Below are 18,618 nucleotides of genomic sequence, written 5' to 3'. Positions count from 1 at the left end.
AATATTCATCTCTGCTGGAGTAAAAGCAGATTAAAAGAAGCTGGTTGGCCGTTTTCTACAATAAAACCCACCAACCTGTCCTTGTCCAGAATTTATTCAATAACATGTGCACGTCAAGAGTGGGTAATAAGAAGATTATTTTTGAAAAGTAAGAGGAAAAGAATATAAGCCTGAAAACCACTTTTGTTAGTGCTTCAGTATGCATCTGTTGCAAGGTTAATAATAGTTATCTCTGGCAAAGGAAGGAGCCTGACAACACGGAAGAAATCCAAATGGGTTTGAGTTCCTTGCATAATTGTTATTTTAATTACTATATTCAGAAAAGGTTTTGGAGGTTCCCCAAACACTGCTCATCTCCAGATGAGATTTACCAGTGCACCGCTCACAAGCTTTCTTTTGGAAAGTCACTTTCTTGTTTTATCATGTTTACAAAAACTGAAGTGAGAGGTAGTTATGAATCTTCTGTTATTTGAGTTGATGGCAGATGCTAGGAAGGCTTTGCTCTGTGATAGTTAAACACTCTGGGACTGATTACAAAGAAATTCCATTAGCAATATTTAAATGCCATCTTTGAAAGGCATTCAATAATGTGTGTTGGCGCTGATCAAGAATAGTACCTTTTAAAAATGAAAAAGTAATATGACTGTTAGCTTAACATAAAAATGTCAAACTGTGGGCAGTCTCTTGTCAATTAAAGAATCTGGGCTATTCCTAATGGGAATAAGGATGGGGGTGTGGGGAGAAGTGGGTACTAAAAATTGCAGATGTGCAGAGCTACTCAGAGATAATTTGTGCTGGCAAATAACACTGTCAGCCAGTTTGGGAGTAATACAGCCAGCTTGATACCTGTTCTTCCTCAGCCACCTTAGTGATTTTTTCTTTTTTTAATTTTTTTTTTTTCCCTTAGTATCTTCTTTAACAGCTCGCAAGGCTTCACAGCAAGCAGGGCTATATTAATGGTGTGCTGAGTGGAGGTGGATTTGTGCAGATTTAAAGGATGTGCTTTAGCAAGTTCGTAAAATGTATTAAAAGAGCAAACCTGCTTGTTGCTGAATTGAGGGATATGCCTGTGAGAGGGAAACAAGGAACCTTAAACTTCAGAGGCTAGTGGAGCTGGTGCTTAGATAGGAGTAAAGGGACGATGATGTGCATCTCTGTTACCTGTCAGTTCCTGTTAGCTTCTGTCTCAGTATAAATAAAACACCACAGTCAAGTGTCAACCTTTTGCCTCATCTAAAAGTAGCTTCAAGGAAACAAAAGTCTGGTAGAAGTTTACTTGAAGGGAATGTCATACAACAACTCTCTTTATCAGCTGCTACATGGTTCTGTTGCGTGCTTTTGGGAGGTTAGTGCCTGTGGTGTGTGTGGTGGCTTTTTTTTTCTCTGTTAAATCACCATTATTTCCATTGTATCATTCACATATCCCCTCCCACACTTTTTTCCTTTTTTCCTTTTCCTCAGCCATCTTTAAACTAGGCTATGTATCTAGTGTTCTATCTACCTGGGCAGGTTTCAAATCTGTTCTCACTGTCTAGATAGTCACTGTTTGCTCCAGAAATGTCCCACCTAAAAAGAGGCCTAAGCACCTGTTGCTGCTGTGACATTATGTGTATGTGCATCAACAGCTGTCTCAGTATTTAAATGTAAATTAGGAAGGAAGCATTAGCATCTCTGTTTTACAAGACAGGAGCTGAATGTTAGAATGTGATTCAACCAAGGTCATGCAGGTCTGTGGCAGATCTAGAAATGGAACATCCCAGTCTGTTGTGTGAGCTCTGAAATCCTCTTTCATTTCAGTCCTTATATCCTAATGACACATTTTGTCTTGTTTAATGAATTGCTGAGACTGAAATGGATTCTTTCTTATTTTTCCCATGAGGTCTGTCCTTTTATTCTTTCTTTTTTTTTTTTCAAATCCATCTAAACGCTACTTATAAATTACCAACCATAGTTTTTCTTTTTGACCTAATAGTTTGGATCTTCCTGTTTTGTTAATCTGTTGCTCTTTGCACCTTAATGTCTTGTTTTAATGCCTCTTTTATCCCAACTTCTTAAAAGCACTTCATCTGTAGATTTGATGCCTTTTCATGTCAGCTTAATACTTTGTCCTCGCTTGGGGCCACCAGTCATTGGCTCACAGTTTTTTGTCATTGTTAATTGTTATACTTTGTTTTATTGCTGTGTCCTTGCTGTTATCCTTTCCTGATACTTTGCTCAAAAGTGCTATATAAATAACTAAAACATAGTGTAATGGGCCAACTGTAAAGTAAATCAATGGACAACCTTGCTGTGAGGCCAAAACCTTAGAACTATGCTGCAGAAGGCTAGCTGAAAGTTGAGTGCTGTTTTCTCTTAGCACTATCAGAAATTCTTAATGTTGTTAATTCCTAATATTAACTTTAAAAAAAGAAGTTGTCTAAAACAGAGTATAACTGCAAGATCTGATTCTACAGGTGCAACAGTTACTTAAATTGCAACCCAAAAGGCTTGTCTTGACATACTCCTAAAAAATGAGACCAAGTCCTAGGAGTGCTGAGGGCCAAATCCAAGGGGGTTTTGGGCAACCAACTATCACTTTAAGTATTTAAGGGAATAGTTGTTTGAAGAAGCTACAGTTGAACTGGATATGGAATGAAGTCATTTCAATGCCATTTCAAGCTCTTGCATCAACTGTCATAAGGTCATAAACATGTGCCTTATTTTTCACAAGCAACTGCTGTGGAGTTCTTGGCTTAATTCTTGCCAAAGGCTGACCAACTTTTTCTCATACCCCACCATGAAGGCAGCTTTGGATGAGAGTCTTACAGATGTTAGTATGATCCTGTAGGCCAGCAGGTTAAGTGAGAATTTTGGTAATTAGTGGGAGTATTTATAATTTCTGTTGTGCTTCATATGTCAGTGCAGTGTGGTTGGAGACTTTTTTTTTTTTTCCGGAGTAAAAATAACCAGCATGAAGCAGCTGAGTGATGTGATATATGTGCGATAGGTTCTAAAAGATCTTTGGCACATCAGGAAATACAATATGCAATTGCAGCAAAAATTTGAGCTGAAATAATTAAGGATTGGTGAGGAGGGGGGAGAGTGTTTAATTATTTGAATTTGATTTAATCTATTGCAAACTAATTTGCCCAAAACAGCAGTTTTCCTTTGGTTTTGGCTTTTATGTTTAAAAAAAATCCAACACCATCTATTGGACAAAATAATTTTTGTCCGGCTAAAAATTGAAAGAGCAGAGAATAGAATAATTTACAGGAAAATAATTATTCCACTATAGTTGCTGGCATGCCATGGGAGTATGCCAGGGGAGATCAAAAAGCGTGTTCTGCTGCACAAGGCAAGTGCTGGTCCAAGAAACATCCATGCAGGAACAGTTTGAGGTAGAAATGCTTATGATTTCAAGGTCAAGGAAAGGTGCTTTCATGTGCAGTTAGAAAGGGAATTGTTGTACACATAGTGCTTTTGTGTATCTCAAGATTTATAATATATCATAATGGCTCTGATAATGGCTGTGAGGCTCTTCCTGCTGAGGGGTGTCAGTGATGCCAGAGCTCTTAAGATGTGAGAGGGGGGCTGTGACAGGGTAGCACAGAGCATTTTGGAAGGACACAGGGGAATCGTTAGAGCTGGCTTTCCATGGACAGACAGTCATGGGGGTGAGGGGTCCTGAAAGGTCAGCAGTGCGAACAAGTGTACAGAAACTCTCTGAAGGAACCAAATCCTATTTTCAAACTTACCAGTAACAAGTGGCGCTGGCATCTCCAGAGGTTTTGAAGGGAATTTTAAAACTACATATAAGTAATCGGGTTCATAAGTAGCATTTGAGCATGTATGTTTCCCTAAAAGAGTAGGAGGTGACATGAATTTTACTACTTTATTGATTAAGTTCTGAATGTGGATGTTCAAATGCAAATGAAGTTCTCGGGGTGTTTGGAGCTTGTTAGCACAGGAGTGGCAGAGCAGTGAGGGGATGCAGGGTGAGCAGGCACAGGGCAGGCAGGGGCTGGTGTATGTCTCTCTGGCAGGTTGGACTTCTATAGAAGTCTAACATAACCTCGTAACTTTCGCAAACCCTGTGTAATCAGCAAAGCAAATTTTTTTTCACATGGCTGAAACTTTGGGCAGCTCTTAGAAGCAAAATGTACCTCATTAATTTGACGCGGGAATGTGTGAGCCTTTAATTAGGGATTCTCTAGTAAGAACAGCAGTTGACTTTCCCTTGTGTAATTGCTATGGTGGGAACTTGTTCTCCTGAGTTTTATATGTGTGCATTTTTTCATCATTGCCTTTTATCTTTTAAAGAGAGAATAACTGTTTATTAAGGTGGCTGTATTTACCCTTAATGCAATGCATTAAGCATCTATTTATTACTAAGAAGTCTGCCCTAGTGGAGTGTGTGCTTGTAGGAAAGCAGAGCTATTGATTAGACTGTTTCGGAGACACTTTACTCTCATTACAGTTGAAACAGATTTGGTGTGGTGTACTCTGGTTTCTACAAGCAGTGTACTATGCATGTGTGTTGTCCACTGGTTATTTAATGGTTCCTGTTGGTATTATATGGCATTGGTATTGTTTGAATGGTGGCGTTTCCTTCTCCTTTCTATTTGCTCTGTTAATAGTAATAACTCACCAACTCTCTGCTTTCACTTTTTATTAATATATTTATCACTCACATATCATAAATGGTGTCTCAGTATATGTACTTTTGCATGAAATGGCACTCCTGGGAATTCTAATATTTATCCAAAACATCTTCAAAAAACAAAACAAAAACCAAACCCTGCAGCACAAATGTTCTAAAATTACCTAGGGGAAAAAAGGTTCAAAAATCTGGGCATCAATATATGACTACAGGGACTTTTGTAGTTCTTTTATCTGAACATATAGAGGCCTGGCTATTACTTGTGCGCATTACAGCTTTCACAGATTGTAGTGAGAGTAGAGTCGAGCAAGCTAATTTAGTTTTTTTAGTTTTCTTGATATTTTTGAGACATGCGAAAATATGCTAGGAAACTAAATTATTGTATTTTCTTTTTTCTATTTCAGACTTCTTGTTGTAGAGTAATTTTACAAAGTCTTTAGAAAACCTCTGTCCAGCTATTTTCCCTCTTTTGAGCGCAACAAGACTCACTTTTCTTGAGGAACTTGAAACAGTCTTTGGTGCTTTATAACAAGTCTAACGCTGCTTCTGTGAGGTGTGGGTGTTTTCTTTATTTTGTGTGTGTGGTTTTTTCCTTTGGGAGTTGCTTGAGTGTTTTGTGGCGTGTGTTCTTTCTTTAAAAAAAAATCGCGACACAACAAACAAATCCTTGCAAGTTCTTATATTTGGAAACTAGGGGGATTTGAGCTCATGTTTGGGAGACTTCTGCTTCCTCTCCCTTCTTGCCCAGAATGCAGCACAAACCTATGCTGTGCATGAGCATATGAAGAGATGAGCTGGAGGGGTGGGGAAAATTAGAAATATAACACTAACTTCCATTCCTAGGAAGCTCATTTCACCTTCATGCTGATATATAGCAGTAACATTGGAGATTGAGGGACATAAAGGCTATGTGTCTCTTGTCTTTAAGAGCCTTGACTTCATTTTTGAGACAAGTCTAGGAGATTTTGAGCAGTATGGCATCCTATCACAGTGCTTTTAAATTCTTGTTAGCAGTCTTATGAATGCTAGAACTGTTATTTAAAAAAAAAATTAACCTCTAGCAAGTCTTGAAAATAAGACCTTTGGGCAGCTTTCTCTGAGAAAATAGAGTGAACTGAAATTTAAGTTGAGTTTCCTCTCCAATCCTTTATTTGTAAGATGTGTGTGTATTTCCGTCCTGGGAGTTAGCTGTGTAATTTTATCTTCCCTTGACATGCCTGAAAAATAGAGTCCAAAGGTTCTATGCTGTCTTCTCAGCAAGGCAAGTGCTAGTAATTTAACAACTGCAGCTTCACAAATACTGTAGCAGGACTGGGGCTTGTCAGAAAATCAAGTCTGATTATAAAATCAGGGTGGTTGTTCTGGAAAAGCCTTTAAGTTTCTGTTGTAGAAAGTGAAACTTTTTTTTAAAATTGTCTGGTGAGTGGGAAATAATTGGGTTTTTAAGGACAAGAACATTTTAATTTGCAGGAAAAAACCAGATTTCAACTAGAGATATTGATATGGGTGGATGTTATTTCTCTGTTCTAAGTAGTTTCTGCAAACTTTTGGTTGAGGAGCCTAAAACTTCTTTGATAGGAATTTCAGAGTATAATGAATTAGGTACAGTCTCATCACACAGCTTACTGCCTAGGTTTCAAACAGTGTAATGAAAGAAATAGTGTGCAAGAGGAGTTAGAAAATAAAGCAATGGAAAAAAAAACTTTGGGAAAATGTAAACTCTGCCTTGACATTTGCATAACCAGTGCCATATATTGAAGCAGTGGACATGGATGCTCAGTAAGTCTAGACGCAGATTCAGTACTTTGTTTTTCCCCTTCTGAGATGCATTTTTTAGCCACATAACATTCAGTTCAAAGCAGGTAATTTTATGTTAAACCAAACCCTGACTATTTCAGTGTGTCTAGAGAATGAAGTAATTGAAGAAAATAGTGACAATTGCAAATAGCTGTTCCCAGCATTTGTATCCCTGTTGTACTTGGGATCTTTGTAGTACTAAAAAGGCTAGTTAACCAAGAAACGCTGTGTGTGAGAGCCTGGATAACAAAGTGATCTTAGCCCTGAGAGATCTCTTTAATGATTACTGTAGTTATTTTTTTCTTCTGTCTCCAGAAATGTTATTTATTAAAAGCATTCCTTAATGATTCCTTCTGTCCCATCAGTCTTGAGCAATGGGATAATGCCAGGCAACTGTGCCAGCGCCATGGCGAAGATAGCAGGCATGGCTTTCTCCTTCAAGAAAGTGTGGTCATTGGCTTGGAAAATGTCTGGAACTGGGGAATCCCACACAAGTACCTTGCAAGGGTTGCCAGCTTTCTCACCAGGATCCCTCGTCCTTTCTGAAGTGTTTGTATGCCCACATTCCTACATTTAGCTAACCTGCCATCAACACCATCAGCATGGGGACCAGAACAAGCAGAAAAGTGTTTTCCATGTTAATCTTCTTTCCTAAATTGAAAGACTCTTAAGAACTTTGTTTTTCCTTGCTGCACAGGCAGGTCCATACCCATGAGTGTTTGTCTCGTAGCAAAACCATATGTTGCAGACATATCTGAGTGGTGGGTGGTGTGTGGAAAGCTTGTCCTGGGAGGGTACCTAAGCATTGGCACAGATCTGAGCTTAGGTGTGGTTAACCTAATAACACTGAGAGTGCTTATACACATTTAATAACATCAATTCAAATCCCATTTGTTTGCTTGCTCCATACTTATGTGCCTAGCTGGACTGGGAGCCCTCCTACAGCTGCTGCTTCTCTTCCCACTCACTCCCCCAGAGGCTGGTGGCCATTTGGCCGGCTCGGAGTTGCTGTTGCGGCCTTGCAGCGGTCTCCTTGTCACTAGTTTCTCTCAAGTTAAAGCTTCTTCCCTCACCATGTGAATTCCCAAGGGTGCTGTATGTCACTGTTTGCCTTCTGGGGAGGGCAGTTTTTTTCACAGCTGCCTGAGAGGACCCTGCCCGGCCACTGCTGGCTCTGGGAGGTTCTGTGGAGAGGCGCTGCCTGTCAGCACCTCAGGAGAGGGACCACCTTGTTTGTAGCCTGAGACTCACAGTGCTTCTGCAACCCTTCAAAAAAAGGATCAAAAGTGTTGGAAGCAGCACAGTTTTGGAGGGGAAAATGTGCTCTTTGCTTAAGTGGAAGTTTGGTCTCAGTGACACCTGCTGCTGTGAGAGAAGGGATCTTGTGGCAGTGGACTACAGTAGTGGGGGCTACCTGCTAACATGGCGGGACTGGAGTGAGGTGGACAGCTGAGGCAGTGAGCAGTACCAGGTAATGGGAAGAGAAAGGCCTGGGAATGAAAACCCCTGTTCCCTGGCTGTGGTCTGGTGGTGATGGAGGTGTGACAGGCTGCTTGGTTATCCTGGCACTGTGGGGCTGCTGATGGCCAGAAAGAGGAAAAACCCTCTGAGGCCGGTTCCCCAGCAATGCTGTATGCACAGTGAGATGAAAACATACTCCAGTTTGCTGAACTAGCCTAGTACCACATCACTAGCTATCCTATCTGTCCTTGCTGATTCTTAATTTAAGTTTTCACCTACAGATTTATTTTTTTAAGATTTAGAGGTTCTTGCCTTTTTTTTCGCCCCCCCCTTTTGTAATTGAGCTACAGCTGTGGATGGGGCGATGCTCCTCTCCTCTGGGCTGAGGGGCTCAGGTAATGGCAGCAAGCACCACACCACAGGTCGGGGAGCAGGCAAGGGAAAGGCTTCCTCATGGCAGAATTGTATTTTATCCCATGGGGAGACAACATTTCTTTGCAAAACACTCTTATGACTTAAAAATAATACATAATAACTATAAAATTACCAAATGTCAGGTAAACAAAAAGTTATTAAGGATGACCTTATTAGTTCTATCTGCAATTCACAGAGCCGAGGTAATTGTCAAGTCTCACTGTTATTAGGTTGAAATAATAGTTTGGGGACCATCAACATTAAAATTTCATTACGATGGGACAAAAAGGCTCGTGTATAATCAATAGTAAGAATCCATTATTATTGACTTGGAATGAATGAAGCATGAACGCATTTGTGCAGATATGAACAGTTAGCTATCTTTTGAATAATAAAGAATTAACACTACACAGATAATGTCATTCTGGGAATTGGACTCAAACTCAAATTGGTACACACCTCTTAGTTATAAAGTTGGATTCACATCCCTTAGTAGCTTCCATTAAGCTGTTTCTCAAAATACTCTGTCTATGAGTTCATGTTCCTCGGCTCTGGCTTGCGAGGGGGTGGGCAGGCAGGTCAGGGTTGTGGTGGGGTGTGCTCTGTCACTTGCCAGGCTGGGTGGTGGCACTGGGAGTAGTGGTGCACGGAGACACTGGATGCAGCAGCACAGGCTGGCGGGAGCAGGTCGGGAGAGTGCTGCTGCTTTCTGCAAACCCTGAGCTTGGTGTTTCAATGAGACAGTGCAGTATTGCTTGCTTCACAGGCACCGCACTGAAATAGGTAAGGGATGGTGAATGCTGAATGGAGAAGAACAAAGCCTGTGGAGTGTACTGGTTCCTGGGGATGTGGCCAAAGCCATGGATGTGGTGTAGAATATTAGCTTGTCTGCTGTACATGACGTGCTGAGACAAGCTGTTCCCAGCATGTTCTTTTCTGTCACCGTGGGATATGTCACACTGGCAGTATCGTTAGTCTCATTTCCCACTGAGGAGGTGGACTCAAAATGCACTTCAAAAAAACCACCAAAAACCAACCCACGAGTCATTATGTGCTAAATCTGATGCATTTTAAATTTTTTTCAACCTTGCTTTGAGTTTCTATATACTAAGTGCCTTTGAAAGGTGTTATTTAACAGTATTTTAACCCTGCTTCCAGACTAACAGCTGCTTCTCAGCATTATCTTCTGGCTGTGGTTTACTTGCTCCCTCACACTGGCTCCCAGCTGCTGTCATAGCCACAGTACTTTGAATCCAAGCTAACTCTTGACTTTTGACTGCAGTTTTACAGGGAAGAAGGTTTGGATTGCTCCAAACCTGCCTCTGCTATTACAGTGAAGAACCTCAGACATGTGTAGTTACTTTGTGTTTTGTGGAGTGTTCCTCAGTGCTCCTACTCTCATGTCTTTCAAATTCCCAGTCATGGAGCACTACAGGACAGACTTCTGTCCTCCTGCCATGAGACATCCATGTTCCAGGTAGAAGTCATGCAAACTTGCAAGCCCTCCCTGTGCTTGCTATCCCAGGCAGAGAGCATCTGAGAACAGGCTCTTCCAGAAACTCACCCTGTTTTCCCCAGTGGCTTCCTTCTGTTGCATGCCTGATTTTTGAAGGAATTGGGAAAGTCACTTGATGCATTAAAAAGAAGAGATCGTGTGGCTGTGGCACTCGACAGGCTCAAGGAGACTTTCTTGGGAATCTGGAAAGTATTTTTTTTCAACTGTGAAATGGGAACAATAACTTTCTTAGTCAGTGGAGAGGGAATAATTATTTATTACTTGCATTACAATAGCACTAAGGACTGGTTGGGCTAAATGCCCAGAAACTGAAAAAGTTATTTAAGGAATTAAGTGTGTGTTGTGTGTGGTGTGTTTTTTTTTTTTTTTTTGAAAGGCACCAATAATGTTATAAATGGAAGCCCTACAGCGGAATGAGTGGTGTATTGCAGTGACACCTCCTTTAATCCATTACAATGGGTATTATTAGGAAAGGAGGAGTGGTGTTTCCTTTCAACTTTCATGAACAGTGCATTTCTTCTTCCCTATATTTAACTTTCAGATGCTTTCCAGGGGTAAGAGAAGAAAAATAGGGAGACAAAGGGCAGTGACACAACTGAGTAGCCCATGTGTTGCTGAGAGGGGCATAGAAAGGAAGCAAGGTACCACCAGTAGGGTCTTTAGATGCTGTTCCTTCTGCCTCACTGTTGGGCAAGAGGAAAAAAATCGCACTTAATCCTCAGAAAGAGGGAGGATGATACTGACTTATTTCCAGGATCCTCCTTTCTGAGAAGAGGGGATAGAAGAGGGGGAAAGCCCTTAACATTTACAGCAACAAAGGGCAGAGATCCAAACAGTCCGAGAGTATGTGAACATATATTTAATTTGGCTTAATACCCAAAGCCTGTTTGAAATGATGTGCATGCTTCCTTTTTCATAATTTGTCCCTGTGAGAGCAGATGTAATGGGCAATCTGAGATGTCTTCAGCGAGAGAGATGAAGGGGAAACATCAGAATTGAGAGGTACTGAATTTTTGGCCTGCTGAAGGCATGAGTCATCTATTCACTTGCTTTTCAAGTTGATCCATGATGTAAGGCATTGACGTTTCCTTCACCTGCCTGAGGGTGAGGAATAAGAAATATGTAGGTGGTTTAAATTTATGAAAAAAAGAGGTGATTTATAACTGTTTGGGGGGGCTGAACCTAACTTCTGAAACTGTCCTTCATATTTAATTTTTTTAAAGCAAGAGATACATGCAGGGCACACAAACATTAAAATGGTTTTAGAGAGCACATACCATAAATCAATGAGTAAGTTGTTCAGAACAGCACTAAAAATGAATATAGCTGAACATATTTGAATCTAGGTGGGACAAAACATTTTTTCTCATCTTGTCAAGCTTCCTGCTGACTTATAAAATAGGTGAATTGCCAGAAAAATCATTAAAGTATGCCCAGGAATTATACAGTAGTTTAAAAATACAATAGCATTTTATTCACAACACAGAGTGTTCATCACTGATACAGTTCCATAGTTATAATTGTTAAACATAAGTCCCTCAAACCAAATCTGGTACTTCATTAGATTGAACGATCAATGCAGAGTTTGTCTACCTAGAAAAATCCTATTTTTCTCTCACTGAGTTGTATCAACCTGTTTTCTTTTTACTGCTAAAACTAATTTCAAGTAATCCATTTCAAAGTTGATTTTTCTTTTGGCATAACTATGTTTTCAGTTAAGTTGTAATTTTAAACTCCAAGTCTTTCAAATTATTTGAAAGATCTAAAACTAGGAAACATGCATGCTATAAAAATTTCATATCTTGTCTTCTGCTTCTTCTGGGTGTCTGCTTCCCTGCTGTGCTGTTTGATCCCTGTTGACTTCTGTGTGTTTGTTTCCATTTGGATGCAAAAGTTGTTCTTGTATCATTATCAAGAACAGGTAATACCTGGCAAGAGATTACATACTTGAATTCTTTTCATGGGCAAAATATTTCAGTTCTGCCTTTCTTGTAATCTATTTCTGAAACTTTGAGGTAAATGATAAAGGTATAGTGCCTGCCATAAAAAGTAACATTTCAAGTAAAAGTATTTATTTTTAGGTCATAATTGTTTTAAAGTAGCATTTATAAGGGGTAAATGCAGTGTAATTTATAGTAGTTTAAACCAACCATGAGAATACTTCATGCTCATAAACTGCTTTTTGCTTCTAAACTCTTATGAATACCCAAGAGGCAATGAATTTGCACACAAATTTTAACACCTGGGTTTTCTTTCCTTCTTTGTGTGCATGGAAACTTCTTCCTTGCTGAATTGCAACCTCATGTCTCTGGCCTTGTTTTTGTTGCTGTAGTATACCTGCCCCCAAATAACTGCAAGTATAGGCGAGGTCTAATCTTATTCCTCATTGTTACCACTTGGACAGCACATAATACTGCTGAGGAGACATAAAGAGAAGTTTCAGTTCTATTAAGGTAACAGCATGTCTGAACTCAATAGAAGCCCTTTTTGTATGACCTCTCCACTAATGCAGCCCTTTAGATTAGAGAGGATTTCTTTTTCCTTAGCAATAAAATAACCTGCTCACAGAACTGTTGGTACTGCTATTTCTACTTCTGGATAGAAGCCAGTATAATGACAAGAACTGTAAGTTGTTACTTTTCAGCGGTTTATTTTTATTAGATGAGAGAAATAAGTTTACCAGTTCTATGTGGTCTCACATCCTTCATATTTAAAACAAATAATAGCCATCCTTGTCTGTCTTCCACCCAAAGTGTCCAAGCTCAGACAAAACCAATTAGCTTGTCCAGCTGACTCTTTTTTTAAGACAATTCACAGAAACTGACTTTTTTATTATGATGATATGGAGCAATTGTATCAATTCAGTCTGACTCCCTGCAAACAGTTCTAAAGGTTTTCTAGTCACTCCAATCAAGTTGGCAAGAGCTGCCATGTTTAATGTCCATCAAATGAAGAAGAGGTGTGAGCCATTGAGAAATGAAAGCCTAGCCTTCAAAAACAAATCTGTTGAATTTTTTGAGTGCAAAAAGCATCTTAAAAATTTAACTTCTATTTCTTTGTCACTTTTATAACTCAAATGCTAGACAAGTGTTCTTGAACTTCAGAACAACTTTGTGAATTTTACTTAATTTGGAGTAGTGGCAGGAAGATTCTGAAGAAAAATACTTCTGTTCACCTCAGCTTCCAAAAGTTTAAGTCCTCATTTAAACTTGTTCCAGTCTTTGATCTGGCAGATGAACTCAGTCTCCTGGCATCTGAATCCTTTTTTTTAAATTTCTGCCACTGCAAAAATTTTGTGAGAAAACTCTCTCTCACTTGGCTGCTTTCCCTTTTGCTGTCAGAGAAAGTAGGTGATTGAGAGACCTTGACTTTAGTGGGACCTAGGTTTGGTCTTTGAAAACATGTAGGATGGAGCAAAGGGAAACTTCTAGAGCATTTTGATCAGAGAAAATGCTAGCAAATCCACAGATGGGTTGTATGTTGGTGTGTGGGTGGTGTTTTTGGTGGTGTGTTTTGTGTGTGGCGTTAATTTTTTTAAATTTCAAATACAGGCTTGTCTTACCTAAACTGTGTAGAATTCTGTAGTAACTTCTTAGAATAGAGGGATCTTGCAAATACTTCAGTTGTTTATGTCTCTTAGTTAAATTAAAAGAAAAAAATATTCTGCTTGTTGTACGTAACTATTTTCCCTGTGATGTTTGAACTTCCATTATGGCATTCATTATATTGTGTGATAACTTTGTAATTACACTTTGACAAATACACATTTCATGTTCATAACATTATAGAAAATAACTTGCCTTTGTTTAACTCTTTACCTTCTGTCCTGTTTTAGAGCCATGTGTGAGAAGACTTCAATTTTGTACCTTATGTGTGTTCATATTTGTCGTATTCACAGACCAGAGCCTTAATTTCTTATGTGCTTGATTGAAAGTTAGTCAGGAAAAAAAAGAATCAATCAACCAAAAAAACTAACAAATACCTCAAAGGCTGTATCATCCCAAGTCAGTTTATTTAAGGAAGTTTGGGGTCTTTAATTCACAGTTTATTTTTAACATATCAGGAAACTTTTAGAATGGAATGAATCTCATTCAATAGACCCATCAAGAAATTAAATGCCTAAAATAAGAAACTCGCTTGGTCTCTCACTTTGAATACCAAAAATGCTTCTGGATTTGCCTCACTTACCTTAAAACCTTACCCTACTGATTCCTCTCCAGTGCTCATTGAATGATGACACTGACATTAATAGAACTACACACCAGAAATGTGTGCAGTTCTGGGCCCCACAATTTAAGGAAGACGCAAAGGGACTTGAATGTGTCGAGAGGAGGGCAACAAAGCTGGTGAAGGGCCTGGAAGGAATGTCCTATGAGGTGCAGCTGAGGACTTTGGGGTTGTCTGATTTGGAGAAAAGGAGGCTGAGGGGTGACCTCATGGCTCTCTACCCTGAGGAGGGGATGTGGAGAGGGAGGTGCTGGTCTCTTCTCCCTGGGATCCAGTGATAAGACGTGTGGGAATGGTTCAAAGCTGTACCAGGGGAGGCTTAGACTAGACATCGGGAAGCATTTACCTACTGAGAGGTTGGTCAAACACTGGAACAGGCCTTATGGGGCTGAGTGACTGGGTAATGAAATGGTACATGATGTATAGTAGATGAGGTATATAGAGGACAATAATCCATTTCAAGTTTAAAATACTGGGCTCTGAGGTTATGTGATTGCTCTAGGAGAAGGTTAGGTTTGCCTTGTGGAGGGATCACTATGCTTTAGCGGTGTCTGGAAGTCTTTTCTGGGATGACTGAGTACTCAAGCAGTATTTTTTTTTTTTGTTTTGTGTGGGTTTTGTTGTTTGTGTGTGGTGGGTTTTTTTTTTGGTGGGGTTTGGTTTGTGGTTTTTTCCTCCCCTTTTTTCCTGGTGAAAGAAAGGAGAATATCAGTTTTGAGAACCTCTTGTTGATATTTTCCTCTTTTTGTTTCTTTTTGTATCTACTCAGTTCCCCAGGAAACAAACTCCTCCTCTTTGGGTAGAAATTCTATATGAGCAACCCAGTGTGAGTGGAGTTTGTGTTTTAAGCAAGAAAGATTCCCACTGACTGAGAGAGCTTCAGCTGACTCCAGATGACACCTTACCTGGTGTTTGGCCATGTCTGGAGATTGCTGGACAGCAAAGAACGTATTCTGTATTTAATCCTTAGAGAATTAAAAGGAGTTAATTCTTGAGTTGAGCACAAGGGTAGATAAAATCATGTATCGGCAGAGTCCCTTAAATCCTTATAAAAGAAGAGGTGAAATTCCTAAAGTTGCTGCTAGTGCTTAGTATAGTTTCTCAGCATCTTCTCCTCATCCAGATCAACTGGACTGTTCCATGAATGGTGTGGATTTACATCATGTTTTTCCCCCATTTATTTTTCAGGAAAATATTCTTGTGTTTTATCTACTTTTAGGTTTTATGCTTGTCACTGCTTTTGCTGATTGCCTTCCACTCTGCAGATTATTCATGAGTGAGGCCTGATAGGCCTCTTAGGACTGATACCTCTGTGCTGACAGTGAGTGAGCAGTTCTTGTGTTCAACACCATGTGCTTGGGTTTGAAATTTGTCTTTGTTCCCACAGAACCATTTCACTCAGCTCTGTCCATTAACAGTAGACCACATTGTATCATTTATTTTAAAAAACATGGGAATATTGTTAACCAAAATAGAAAAATTGGAACACATTCAATCTGAAGAGATTTTTTCCGTCTGCATTCAAGGCATCAAAATTATTCTTCCATCAAAACATAACAATTGTTATGAATGATATCATAATACTGTGAACTGCTTAAGAGCTTCCACTTTAAAACTGTAATGGGCCATACAGACAGAAGGGAAAAAAAGGCTAAAAGCATAAATTGAAGATAATCAATGTGAATAGACCTTACCCATTGTGCAGTTTGAATAGGATAAGCACACATTATCTGGCATAATTGGTTCATGTGATTTTTCTAATTGAAGAGAAGAAGTAATTAGAGCCTAATTGAAGCAAAGTAACACAATGTCTGTCAGCATTTTTCCTTCTACCATGTATTGTATTATTACCTGTCATCTTTTACTTTAGTAGGACTAAAAAATGAGGGGGGGGAAAAAAACCACAACCCACAGTATAAAACCTTTGGCGTTTACCTAGCCAAAGCAAAGGTACAGATAAAAGACACTAAACAAAAACAAATAAGGCTGAGACTAACTGTGTATGCTCATGGGTGATTCCAAACTAGGAGTGTTCAGTGTGCCTAATTAAAAAAGGAATTGCATTTTGTAAAATGTTATAAATTCAGTCTTGTTAAATCTTAGAAGAATACTTAAAACATATTTGGTTTCACTCAGGGCTCTGTACTTTCTGTTTTACATTTCTAAGTGAAGAATTTTGGACTTTGCAGTCAAAAAGAAAATAGTTGCTGTTTTTTTAAGCAAAATGGTAGATAAACCCTTTGCAGCCTTCTCTGCTGTTCTGTGGGGTTTTTTTTATTTTTTTAAATGGAACAATTTTCTTCCAAAAACTGTTTGATGTGAGAAGACTGCTGCTGAGTTAGTACTTGGAAGTTGTCTGGGAGATGCTTTGAATAAAGAGTAAGAGTATGTGGCAGGATAATCTCCATCTCTTGGGAACAGAAATATGTTTTAAGGCTTTTTATTTCCTAGGGGAGAAAGAAGCCTGGGCGATGCAGTAGTTATTATCTGTCTCTACAAACAAAAATTTGGGTGTAGATTGAAAACAAGTTTCTTGAGACACTACGCAGTTATTCTTATTAAGAGTATGTGTTATCTTAATAAGAGGCTACATTAAAGGTGGAAAAATATTTTTGGTAAAGAAGTTGTAACTCATCTCCACTTCCTTGTTACTATAATATATTTAGTGTTGTGTCATTGCTGATAGAGCAGAATAGTGAAAGTTAGAGATAATCATCTTCATTTTGCAAGAGCTGCCAGGTTTTTTGCTGGTCATCTTGACATTGATTATTAACCCTTAGTGTAAACAAAAGAAATTGCATCTTAGTACCCTTTCAGTGTATTTGCAGCTGCTGCTATCACTTGTCTCCAGTGTTAGATTCTAAAACACTGGAATATGATGTCATGAGGAAGACTTCTGGACCAAAAGATATGTTATAATCTTGATTTCTCTCCTCACTATGTATAGTAATACCCGTTGCTAGTGCAAAGAGAATGTTATCTCTTTCCTGTAGAAGGAAAGAAAAATCTGTTTTGGAAACAGTGACTCTTTACTACCTACCACGTGCTTGACTCATTGGCGTATTACGAATATGCCATCAGTCTTTAAGCGAAGTACCTGAATTGATATTGGATCATGGCTAACTCAAGTGTATAAAATGGCCACAGGCAGCCTGGCTTTGATTGCTCTATAGCAGTCCTCAAAGTGATAAACTCTTATTTGTATTCTGCTGCAATGAAGTCCTTTGACGGTTTGCAATGTCCCAAATCTTCAAACAAAATCTGCTCTCTGTTCTGATATTGAGTTGCTCTGAGAGTCATTAATACCTTGTGCTGGTGGAACTGGCAGCTGTTTCTGTTTTCTTTGTTTTTTTGACACTGAACTGTTTTCTGTAGGGTCTTTTCAAAGTTCTCAGAGGGTCCTTTTTATGAAATGTGCTCTCCCTTTGCAAAGGAAAAAGCAAATAGTGAGGGTGGGAGACTGGGAAGGTCTGGTAAGCAGCAGCTGTGCTTTGTAGATCTGAAAACCTTTTGCTGGAAGCAGTAGGAATGACACTGTGAGGCAAACTGGTTAACTGTGACTACAGCAAAGCACTTAGTTTGTAGCCAGCAAGTTAAGGAAGGCTTACTTGGGCATCTTCCTAAACTAGAGTGAATACAGAACAGCTAGATATCAAAAAGGCAGAGGGATTTCTCAAATGATTTTTTTTTTTAAAAGCTTTTGTATTGGAAGAGTTTAAATTGATTAAATTGAATTAAAAGGAGTTATGTTTTTGTCCTGGTGCTGTTTGAGACTCAAGACATTTCACAGCACAACCATGTTCACTGTTCAGTGAAAACCATGCTATTCTGTGATGCTGTGTAGGGTTGTACCACCCAGCAAAAAGTGAAATTTTATTGAGGACGGTGGGAAACAGTGGAGGAAAGACAGTTCGAGCATCGAAACCAGGTAAAGATATACGGGCTTATATGTGACTCGGGAATATACAGAACTGAATGGTTTTGCTTGGAGGTAGGCAGGCAAACAAAACTGAATGACTTATGCAAAAAAGAAATGAAAGTGCTTGCCTTTCATTCTTTTTTAAAAGCTGTAAAATAACTGTATTTCTTGGTGAAATCTGAGACCGTTCCTAGCTCTACTGATGCTCTTAAAGGAATAATTTTGATGGAAAGGCTTTGAGTGGAATCCCTTTCATCTTTATTCTCTGTGGTCACAACTTGCCACACAGCTGCCTAATATGTCCTGGAAAGGTTAGAAAGACATTGCCCATAGACATTGTCCTCAGCTTAGTGCTTTCTGCAAGTTATTTTAATGCTGTTACTGATGTTAAAACAAAGAAATCATGGGCAATGAAGAGAACTAGTCTGCTAATGAGTAAAGTTGGAGCTGCATAAAGTGACTATACCTGAGGCTTTGCCTGCCAAATTCCTCAGGCCAAGCAAGATGCTTTTATTTGGGAAAGCTGACTTTTTATTTCATTTCCTTTTGCTGGAACTGGGCTCATTTCCCGTGAGAGGAAAGATTTAAATTAGGCTCTCTAAACTCTTGGTCAAAGTTTAACTCTGGAACTGAAACTTCAAGAGC

The sequence above is a fragment of the Caloenas nicobarica genome, chromosome 5 (genome assembly GCF_036013445.1).
Source record: "Caloenas nicobarica isolate bCalNic1 chromosome 5, bCalNic1.hap1, whole genome shotgun sequence".
NCBI classification, from domain to species: domain Eukaryota; kingdom Metazoa; phylum Chordata; class Aves; order Columbiformes; family Columbidae; genus Caloenas; species Caloenas nicobarica.
The sequence above is the reverse complement of the archived record's forward strand: the minus strand, read 5'-3'. Positions refer to the sequence as shown.